The sequence below is a fragment of the Porites lutea genome, chromosome 3 (assembly GCF_958299795.1).
Source record: "Porites lutea chromosome 3, jaPorLute2.1, whole genome shotgun sequence".
Lineage (NCBI taxonomy): Eukaryota > Metazoa > Cnidaria > Anthozoa > Scleractinia > Poritidae > Porites > Porites lutea.
In genome coordinates, this window is record NC_133203.1 from 2284622 (window position 1) to 2285220 (window position 599).

The window sequence follows — 599 nt, forward strand, 5'->3', positions numbered from 1 at the left end:
TTACCTACCGATTCCTCGCGGCCCCTGTTCAAACAATGACTGTATATTTCAACTGTAAGTACTTTCCTTAATATACGCGCGAGTTACTAGAGTGTCTCCTCGGGATTTCGCCTTCTGGGCGAAATCCCTGCGGGGTAATAAAACTCTCAACACAGTTTTGGAAAGCCGGGCGAAAATGTAATGACACATGTTTCAGGGTCTATGTATTGAAGTACGATTTACAAAGAAAGTTCGGATTATATGCGGCGTTATCTATTGCATAGTCTGCTACACAGCCGTTTTTAGTGTCGTCACGCAATGTTCCTCCCCACTAAGTTAGTTAGTTAGTTAGTTAGTTAGTTAGTTAGTTAGTTAGTGGGGAGTAGCGTTGCGTGACGACACTAAAAACGGCTGTGTAGCAGACTATCTATTGCAGTACTTGTGTACAATCAGTTCGAAACGCCTTTTTACACCACCCAGGAAAATCCACTGCATTGCCTTTGAAGGTGTTGTCGACATAAATGTTTTCCCATACTATTATGCTCAACAATTTTGTTATTGCGTGTCTTACAGGGCAATACAGTTCTAGACCTACACAAATTGATTCTGAATCGACAAGG